Source organism: Apus apus, chromosome W (assembly GCF_020740795.1).
Source record: "Apus apus isolate bApuApu2 chromosome W, bApuApu2.pri.cur, whole genome shotgun sequence".
NCBI classification, from domain to species: domain Eukaryota; kingdom Metazoa; phylum Chordata; class Aves; order Apodiformes; family Apodidae; genus Apus; species Apus apus.
The window spans coordinates 115768-125000 of NC_067311.1; the positions used below are offsets into that span (position 1 = coordinate 115768).

General features: G+C 49.8%; 1 protein-coding gene across 2 annotated transcripts in view; it reads left to right on the forward strand.

Moving 5' to 3' along the window:
- The window catches only part of CTIF (cap binding complex dependent translation initiation factor), a 149783-nt gene that overhangs the window by 63242 nt on the left and 77308 nt on the right, over nt 1–9233 (forward strand). The gene's annotated exons all lie outside the window — the stretch shown is intronic.

The following is a 9233-nucleotide window of genomic DNA, read 5'->3' on the forward strand; positions in this document are numbered from 1 at the left end:
ACACCTGAACAGAGGGACCATATATTTAGGACAGGAGGTTCTGAAAAGCACCTCCTGACACCTCCAAAAGAAATTGTTGCCCAGGTTTCCCCTGTGGATTGTGTGTATGTTTATCACAGAATCCCAGACTGGTTTGGGTTGGAAGGGACCTTAAAGATCTTCTAGTTCCAACTCCCTGCATGGGCAGGGACACCTCCCACCAGCCCAGGTTGCTCCAAGCCCCATCCAACCTGCCCTTCAACACTGCCAGGGATGGGGCAGCCACAGCTTCTCTGGGCAACCTGGGCCAGGGTCTCACCACCCTCACGGTGAAGAATTTCCTCCTCGTGTCTCACCTCAATCTCCCCTCTTCCAGTTTTAATCCATTGCCCCTTGTCCTCTCACTACAAGCCCTATTAAAAAGTCCCTCCCCAGCTTTCCTGTAGGCCTTTCAGATGCTGGAAGGCTCTGTGGAGCACAGCGAGTGGGGCAGAAGGGATAATATTACTGTGAACCTACAGAAGAAAGATCTTTAACCTTTCATGGGGCTTTTCCACGGTGTGGTTCTGTTTGTGTCATATCCTGAAGCTTCTCAGGTTGGAGACACATGAAGACTGATTCTCTCTGTGTTTAAGATCTCATGGGTTCCTTTGGGCAGTTGTGCATGGATGGAGGAGCTGGTATGAGAATCCTCCAGCATGAGTAGGATGGTCCAAGTGTCCTCCAGCACAACCAGGCTGGTCCAAGCATTCTCCAGTGTGACTCAGATGCAAATGGCTGCTGAATGTGCTTCAGATGCTGTAGCAGGGTGAAGAGCATCAAGTTTGAGAGAGGCAGTGAGTTTTACTAGCAGGCTGCTTTGGAAATTCAGGTTCCTTTAATGGTGTGATGGACAGAAGAAGACATCAATCTGGAACCAATTTCCAGTCTACATCCAGGTCTGTATGGATACAGAGAGGTACAGTGATGCCCCTCATGTTTCCAGCAGAATATTCTGGATATCTGGACATGAATATAGAATTAGAGATTCATAGAATCCCAAACTGGTTTGGGTTGGAAGGGACCTTAAAGATCATCTAGTTCCAACCCTGCTGCTTTGACAGGGACACCTCCCACTAGATCAGGTTGCTCAGAGCCCCAGCCAGCCTGGCCTTGAAGGCTTCCAGGGATGGGGCTTCCACAACTTCCCTGGGCAAAAAGGGATAGACGTGAGTTTTGCTGCTGAAACCGATTGTAATAAAATGTTGCAAGGAAACCTGTGCCTGTTGGGTGAAAGGTGAGAACAAAAGCAAACCCCAAAACAACCTCCGCTCCCTCCAAAACCCTCTTTCTTCATCACTGTCTGAGGGCAAAATGCCTTTTGTGTTGCAATTGGAGGCAGAAGCTGGCGGATCCTCTCCTCGGAGGTGCTCTGGGCTGGCCTGCTCTGCCATCTGGTGGCCATGGACGGGCAGAGAAATCTGGCTTCTCTTCGGCGCCGGGAGGTATTCTGTGGAGAACTGCTCTTTTGAAGTTTCCTCCTGCCCCATCTTCTGAAGGTTCATCTGAGATGCTTGTTTTTTCCTGCTCAAGGGGCTTTGTTTTGAAGGCTTCGTGGCTAAAGGGTGCATGAGGTTTTGGCTCAGCTTGGGAGCTGTAACCTCCTCATCCTTCCTTACTCCCAGGAGGTTGGACTTGGGCACAGATTCACCAAAGTGCTGGCCAAAAAAAGAAGAGACTTTGGAAGAAAATCATCTTGGGGAAGAGAAGTATTCCCCATCCACAAGAGCTGCTTTCTGGTGGCTGGCTGCTGCACTCAAGAGGTGCAGCTCAGGTGTTCTGCCAGTCTTTCACCTCAGCTGGTTTGTTGGAGGAGACCATCTCACCATCTTGGTGTCATGAAGGTGTCACGGGGAGGGTTGAGTCACTGCATTTTGCTTTTGCTCCCTTTGGCAAATGCTTGGAAAGGCTTTCAGGCTTGAATGGATCACAGCTGAAAGCCCCTGTCCTGGATATGGACTTCAGAGCCCTTGGCAAACTCTACACTTACCAGAGAACACAGCCCAAGTGGTCATGTCCTCTCAGATACACTCTGTCCTCCCTGTGAAGCTCACAAAGGATGCAGGAGGCTGCATGGCTCTTGTGAGATCCCACCTGGAGCACTGTGTCCAGTTCTGGAGCCCCCAAGACAAGAAGAATGTGGAGCTGTTGGAGAGTCCAGAGGAGGCCACAGAGATGATCCAAAGGCTGGGGCAGCTCTGCTCTGGAGACAGGCTGAGAGAGTTGGGGTGTTCAGCCTGGAGAAGAGAAGGCTCCAGGGAGACCTTAGGGCACCTTCCAGTGCCTGAAGGGGCTCCAGGAAAACTGGAGAAGAACTTTTTACAAGGAGAGGACAAGGGGTAAGGGATTAAAACTGGCAGAGGGGAGATTTAGGTGAGATATGAGGAAGAAATTCTTTGCTGTGAGGGTGGTGAGACCCTGGCCCAGGTTGCCCAGAGAAGCTGTGGCTGCCCCATCCCTGGAAGTGTTGAAGGGCAGGTTGGATGGGGCTTGGAGCAGCCTGGTCTGGTGGGAGGTGTCCCTGCCCATGCAGGGGGGATGGAACTGGATGATCTCTGAGGTGCCTTCCAACCCAAACCAGTCTGGGATTCTATGTTTCCATGATAGGTCACAGGGAACATGCTATGAATTCTCATAGACTCGACTAGAGAGTTTTGGGACATGTCCCAGGTGGTTTCTGGGCTGGCATCTAGTGGTTGTTGGCTTTCAGGTTGCTGGGCTTGTGCCTCCAGAGTGGACCTGCCCTCCTCCAAATGGTGCATTTTAGCAGGTAGAAATTGTGTGACACTTTTGAAAGGGTTGCTGGGTTTTCCTGGTGCTACTTGGAGGACATCATTCATTTGGTTTGGCTGGGCATCTTCATTGCCTCTCAGCTCATCTCCTCCTATTTCCTTACTGAGTTTGGACCCTTCTTGTCATGTGCTTGGAGTTACCATAAACTGCTTGTTTCTCTTCTGGCTACAGTTGTCATCCAGCTTCCTGGTTGGATGAGAAACAGTGGAGCAACCCCTTAGGAGAAAGGTAGACTCTGTGAGTTGTTCATGTTCCTCTTAGCACCGTTGGACTTTGTCCAAACAGTCTTAGAAGCACCAGGACTCCTGACCTTGCTGGGATCCCACCTGAATTTAGGCACCTCACAGGTGTCCTTGCCCACTCTCCTTGGGATCCCTCCTCGTTGACAAGTGTTTCCAAGTCAAACCTTACACTTCAGTGTGGAGATTGTGTGAGTAAAGGTGGGACCTGAACCTGGGATGGTGACTTTGGGGTTCCTCGTGTAGGAGAGGCATGAACACAGGGTCATGATTTGTTGTGTCTCAGTGTAGAGGTCTAGAGAAAGTTGGATGATTCCCATCTGAGGGTACCCATGTACCTTCCCTGTTGGCTCTGAGGATAACCATGTCCTTTCCTTCTTGGCTCTGCAAGGAGCCCAGAGGAACCAGCTCACATGTGGACTTGTTCAGTCATGGTAAGTGCCTAAAGAGAGACAAAGTCAACCCATATGTCCAGGGGGAGAAGGGTGGATCATGGGCAAGCATCTTCTCTCCTGTCACTCTCCATGCAAGGGGAGGAGGTTGGTGTCCAGCACTGATGTCAGGGCTTGCACCTGCACCCTACAAATCACTGACCCATCCAGGGTGGTGGTTGCAGGGAAACAGGTCTCTTTGGAGCTCAGGGGCAGCTCTCTGCTTGGGATGGTGTTATTTACTATCACCATCAAGAGTCTTCATCCTCTCCGTGTCCTCTCTCGCCTGCTCTTTCTGCCCTACAAGGTTGAGCAGTTCTCATTAGAATCATAGAATCATAGAATCCTAGGGGTTGGAAGGGACCTCGAAAGATCATCTAGTCCAACCCCCCTGCCAGAGCAGGGTCACCTAGAGTACATCACACAGGAAGGCGTCCAGGCGGGTCTTGAATGTCTCCAGTGAAGGAGACTCCACAACCTCCCTGGGCAGCCTGTTCCAGGGCTCTGTCACTCTCACAGTAAAAAATTTTTTTCTGATATTCACCTTAAACCTCCTGTGCTCCAATTTGCATCCATTACTCCTTGCCCTATCACTGGTCATCACTGAAAAAAGCTTAACTCCATCTTCTTGACACTCACCCCTTACGTATTTGTAAACATTGATGAGGTCACCCCTCAGTCTCCTTTTCTCCAAACTAAAGAGACCCAGCTCCCTCAGCCTTTCCTCATAAGGGAGATGTTCCACTCCCTTCATCATCTCTGTGGCTCTGCCCTGGACTCTTTCAAGCAGTTCCCTGTCCTTCCTGAACTGAGGGGCCCAGAACTGGACACAATACTCCAGATGCAGCCTCACCAATGCAGAATAGAGGGGGAGGAGAACCTCTCTTGACCGACTAACCACACCCTTTCTAATGCACCCCAGGATGCCATTGGCCTTCTTGGCCACAAGGGCACACTGCTGGCTCATGGTCATCCTCCTGTCTACCAGGACCCCCAGGTCCCTTTCACCCACACTGCTCTCCAGCAGGTCAGCCCCCAACCTGTACTGGTACATGACATTTTTCTTCCCCAAATGCAAAACTCTACACTTGCCCTTGTTGAACTTCATCAGGTTTCTCCCCGCCCAAGTCTCCAGCCTGTCTAGGTCTCTCTGAATGGCAGCACAGCCTTCTGGTGTGTCAGCCACTCCTCCCAGCTTGGTGTCATCAGCAAACTTGCTGAGGGTACATTCTGTACCCTCATCCAGGTCGTTGATGAAGATGTTGAACAACACCGGTCCCAGTACCGACCCCTGAGGGACTCCACTAGTCACAGGCCTCCAACTAGATTCTGCCCCATTGACTACAACTCTCTGCCTCCTTCCTTTCAACCAGTTCTTGATCCACCTCACTGCCTGGTCATCAAACCCATACTTGATCAACTTATCTACAAGGATGCTGTGGGAGACAGTGTCAAATGCTTTACTGAAATCAAGATAGACCACATCTACTGCTCTACCATCATCCATCCACCTAGTAATTTCCTCCTAGAAGGCTATGAGGTTAATCAAACATGACTTACCCTTGGTAAAACCATGCTGACTGCTCCTGCTGACCCCCATGTCCTTGATATGTCTAGAGATAGTGCCAAGGACAAGTTGTTCCATCACCTTTCCAGGGATGGAGGTGAGGCTGACCGGTCTATAGTTACCCGGGTCCTCCTTCTTGCCCTTCTTGTAGACTGGAGTGACATTTGCTATCCTCCAGTCCTCAGGCACCTCTCCTGTTACCCATGACTTACCGAAGATGATGGAGAGTGGCCTAGCAATGACCTCCGCCAGCTCCCTCAGCACCCTTGGATGCATTTCATCCAGACCCATCGATTTCTGGATGTCCAGATTACGCAACTGATCCCTAACCCAATCCTCATCTACCTGGGCAAACTCCTCCTCTATCTTGACTTCTTCTGGGGCTATATGAGACTGGGGCTCCTGGGGAAAGCCTGCAGGAGTAAAGACAGAGGCAAAGAAGGCATTCAGCACCTCTGCCTTCTTTAAATCCTCTGTCTCCAGGGCTCCCACCTCATTCAGCAGTGGGCCTATATTGCCTCTGGTGTTAGTTTTGTTGGCTATGTATTTGAAAAAGCCCTTTCTATTGTCCTTAACCTGACTTGCAAGGTTAAGTTCCAAGGAGGCCTTAGCTTTCCTAGTTGCCTCCCTACATTCTCTGACAACATTAGCCAGCCCAGATCCCTCCTCTTTCAGAACCTTGTCCAAAACAACATGGCCTTCTCTCAGCAAACTGTTCTGCACCAGTGAAGGTGGGGTGGGCTCCTCTCCGTGTCTGGCATCCCCTCCCACCAGGAGAGATCAGCTCAATCTATTTGGTGTGCTCCATGTGCTGTATGTCCTTCTGGCCACTCTCCAGCTCTGACCCTGCTATCCTTTAGGTGTCCACCAAACAGTTAGGAACAAGTTGTAGGTGGCTCCCTAGGAGCTCCAGACTAGGGGAATTTCTTCTCCCCGCCCCCAGTTCCTGCTGGACTCCATCCAGGACATGCAGGCATGGCATTGCTTTCAGAGAAGGTTTCTAGTCTAACAAGCCAGCTTCCCGTATCCCAAGGGTCTTTCCAATACTGTAACTGCTAAAACCACTGTGGAAAGTCCCTGTCAAGGAGCCAAAGTTTACTTGAGTATAGGTCACCATGGACTGGGAGTCAGATCTCCACTGCTGAGCAAAAAGCTTTTGTTTTGCAGTGACTTGCCAGTCACGGATGGTCTTTCTGTGGCATTTAACCCAACTGACAACGACCACCTCCTCGGGGAAAGGAGGTGTGGTCACCTGTAACCCCTTCAGCATCGGAGTGAAGGCCACCACTGAGCAAGGAAGGCAGATGAGACCCTTGCCATCTCCAAAGCACTGGTGAGGAGAGGGTTGGACCAAGGCTGGCTTATTTTCCACGCAGGTCATCAGCTCACAGGTTCTTGCGAGGTCCAAACCTGGGCTCTGGCAGTCCCTGTGAACCCTGAACCAGGTTCTAAACCCCATGGTTTTGATTGGATGTGCAAAAAGGGGGAGATCTTCCTGGGGGCTTTTTAGATGATGATGGGCTTCTCCATACTCCCTCCAAAAGAAACATCAGGGAAATGACCAAGAGCTTTGATGTTTCCATTATCAATATTTTTATTCATATTATTATTGTTAGGGTTCAGAGCTGGTTTCTGGTTGTAACAAATGAGATGGACTCTCCCTTCTCAGGACTGGTTTTATTTTTCTGGTTGTCACCCAGTTCAAGCAGACTTGGTGATGTTGGCTCATAATTCGTGGGGATCTCTTCTCAACCTGGTAGACACGGAGATACCTTTTTTGTTGTGGTTCTTGGAGCTGGTACTGGTCTGCTGGGCAAGTTTGGGGCCAGGTTCCCTTGTTGTTTGGAGAGTGGTGGACCTGTGGTGAGGTTCTGGAAGGATGGGAAGCATTGGGGTGCTCTCACACCCCAGTTGGATCTGCTGAATTCAGAGACATGGGTTTGGGGTGTGCTAAGAGGGTCAGTGGGAAGGACGAGGGTGGCTTACTTAGCAGCTCTGAAGGTTGGCTTGATGTTTGGTGGCCATGGGGACAGGGCTGGTGGCAAAGAGGAGCTCTGCAGCACTAGAGGGCACTGTGGCCTCGCTGCACGGCCCCCAAAGAAGCAAGAGACTTTCCGAGCAGAAACTTCACCCACCATGTCTTGCACTCTCCTGCTCTGGGTCGTGCCTCCATCCTGCTGTTGCCCACCTCGGGTCCCTGGCTGGTGTCCATCACGGGGTCCACGGGGCTTGTGGAGGGTTGAGGTATTTCTCTCACCCAGGACTGAATTTGATTGGCACTGTGTGTCATCGTGAGCCTCAAAGCAGGTGGAGGAGCTGAGCAGAGTGGGCTTAAAACTGAAGGTGTCTGTGAACATCTTGTTGTTGTCTTTGCCCATTGCCACAACCCAGGGGGAGATGGTGTCCAGGGATTAGATGTGCCCCACAGCCCAGGTCTCCCTTGCTCCCATACTCCTGGAAATCCCACTTTTGCAGATGTTATCCTTGTCTCCAGTTCTGCAGGATGTTCTGGCAGAGCTTGGTCCCAAGCGATGCTCCTCACACCACGAAGTGGTGCCAGGCATTCTGAGAGGTCCTCCCTTTCTCCAGAAGATGCTGCTGCCCCATCAAATGCTGAGTGTTTCTCTGAATCCCTCTGCTCCCATTTGTCTGTCCCTGTCCCCCATCTACTCCATTGTCCCCACCCAACGGGGAAGGACACGCCAAGCTCAGCAGTAGGGAGCTGAAGATCGTGGTGGTGTCCACTGCTGGACCACCTCTGTTCCTTAGATCCCAGTTTGCCAGGCACTGGTTTGGACTACAAAGTAAGACAAATAATGGGATTTTGCCTGCTTTGCAGCTTTTCCTTGGGCCAGGCTGACAGAGTGACAGGACAAGGCTGGGCTTGGATTGATGGCCAGGAACCACGAGGAGATGATGGGAGAGCTGGATGGAAAAGGGTGTTCCTGGCAGGATGATGAAGAAAGATCCTTTATTTTGCTTTGAAGGAATTCACAAGTAGTTTCAGACCTAAGAAGTGCAGTTTTCTGGGGAATTAACTGACCTGGGTGTGAGGACTTGTCCTTGGGGTATAAATAACCCCTCTGATTTGAGGCTCAAAAATATCATCACATTCAGCTCTGGTTGAAACACACCAGAGAACAATGAGGGCTTTTCTCAGCTTTAGAGTTGACTTCCCTTCCAAAAAAGGTTGGCTTTTGTGCAGCTGTATAATATCCAAAGCAAGCCTGAAAGGGTTGGGATTGTTTCTTTTCCCCCCTCCTTTCTATAGACTCTTGCACACCCCCCAAATCCTGCCTGAATTTTAACTTCTGAATTGTGTTCCATCTCTTTTCCTCCTCCTTGTTTTCACAGAGGATTCTACCCAACTTTTGCTGCACTCTCTTGAATTTGCTGAATATTTCCCTGAAGCCACTTGTGGACTAATGATTAAGTTTAATTTTTTAAAAAAGTTCTTAAAAGTAGCAAAGAAGTAATAAAAATCCAGATTTCTAAAGACCCCAGATGAAAACTCAATGTCTCTTTGGTCAAGCAGCTCTTTCTACTGGCTTGGCTGTTTCCACATCCTTCATCTCCTTCCCTGCTCTCCATGAAAGACCTGAATTTTTAATAAAATCAAGGAAAGGAAGGAATTTCTCAAAAAAAACAACAAAAAAATAGACATACCAGAGGACCAGCGAGGAGAGACGTGCGTGTGTCCCCGTTGGTGGAGGAACCCACGGTGCCTGGAAACACATCACCCTCTAAAAATCCTTCTAAATGGGGTTGTCCTCATTCCTTGTCTGTCAAAATATGAGGTGAATGTTTCCTGTCTCCATTCAAAATTTCTTCTTAAGCAGAAGATCCTCTCCCCACTCCTTTCTTCTGCCTTTCCTCTGATGTTATAGAAATAGCAACTGATACAATAAATGAGACCAGAAGTTCTTAAAATGTGAATTTCCTGCCCGGAGGCAGCAGGTAAGTGAATCCCATCCAGCCTGAGGAGATGTATAAATAACTTTGGGTGTAAATATAGGGATTTAGTGACAGGATAAAGTGGTTCTTTGCAATCCAAGGTGGTTCAGTCAAAAATTGGCCCTGAAGTGGGAAATCTGTTGCTGCACGCGACACTTGGGTGTCTCTTCCACTGGGAAAACACTGTTTCTTGAAGGGAATTTAAATGGTGTCCTTGCCAGTGGTAGCAGA